Here is a 1,527-nt window from a genome sequence, read left to right on the forward strand (position 1 = left end):
ACCGTGAGACTAAGGGCTCTATGCTCCGGGACATTCACAGGCTGCTGATGGATGTATGTGTGCGTCTACGTTAAACATTGTACTGTGAGTCGCTTTGGATAAACGTGAAATTGAGTGGATGTAAATGTCCTCTCAGTGTGGAGAGTCTAGACCTCACTCACCCAGAGTATCTCCCCCACTATTCTGACCCCTCTTTCCTAGCCACTGCTCCACTCCACTCTGTGGTATGTTATGTAATCTTGCTATGTGGGTCTCTCTCTCTTTCTCTCTCTCTCTCTTTCTTTCTCTCTGAGATGGTCTGGCTGTAACAGCCTAGCTACTCCTCTCTGGTGCTGTGGATCTGTAGTTGCTGTTCCATCTCCAGCAGTGAGGCCATGTGGTGGTCCAGAGAGACGGACACACAGGAGTGTATGTGCGCGTGTGTGTGTGTGTGTGTGTGTGCGTGTGTGTGCATGTGTGAGCAGCGTGTACGAGAGGGATGAAGGCCCCCAGCTGGACAGAGGGGACAGAGGGGACCTGCTTCATGGAGGATTTATATTGAGCTTCAGTAGCCAATACTATCTACGCTAGCTGTTATGGCCCTGGGAGTTCGAAATTGACTGCCTACTCTATCTGCTTAGTGCATGGAACTCAGTTTTGGCACGACAGCTAGGAAGGGTCAATCATTTGATCTGTAAATAGCATACGATCAGTGCAGTTACCAAAACACTCCTCTGAGTGACTGTATAAAACCAGCCTGAAACAAAAATATCTGGACGGCTACCAGCTGAAGCTAACTGGATACAGCTAACCCTCCAAATCCTGACCTCCTCCGCTGCACTTCACACGGAGTGGGATGGACACCGGGGAGGAGAGGAAAAGCAGGCCTCTGTGGTTTGGACACTCACTCTATCCTTGTAGAGAATGCATCCCATGAAACACACACACACACGCGCACACACACACACACACACACACACACACACACACACACACACACACACACACCATCTACACAATCGCGTAACACACCCCTTCCATCACAAAAGGTGGGTGTTGATGTCGGGGCAGAGAGAGGTGGCCAGAGCGCTGAGTTACGGTAAGTCAACACTGCTGCTCTCCCTTCCTGTCAAACACAGTCAAGAGCCATCGCCCTCACAGAGATCTCTGTCTTCAGACAGCCCAGTGGCTGCTCTATTCTGAGGGGGGAAACTGTCCTTGAAACCCTGTGGTCATCTACCATAAGCTCAGTTCAGACGGGTGACTGTTCAAGAAAACTACACACGCGAGAAAAAAACGTTGACAGAAATGTAGTTTTCCTCATTAGCACATAGGGTTACTGCAAAAAAGCACTTAACTTTGGCAGTCCCCCTCTCCCTGCCTAACCCCCCACCCCCCCTGCCTGTTCCAACTTCACCCACCACCACCACCTCCACCTCGACTCCAACCAACACCCACAATTAGAAAGGAAGCGAGTGTGACCACATCCACCTTGGCTGCAGTTCTGCATGCTTCCCATGCGCCTGTAAAAGGCCCTGGTTAGCAGCA

Source organism: Alosa alosa, chromosome 11 (assembly GCF_017589495.1).
Source record: "Alosa alosa isolate M-15738 ecotype Scorff River chromosome 11, AALO_Geno_1.1, whole genome shotgun sequence".
Classification (NCBI taxonomy): domain Eukaryota; kingdom Metazoa; phylum Chordata; class Actinopteri; order Clupeiformes; family Clupeidae; genus Alosa; species Alosa alosa.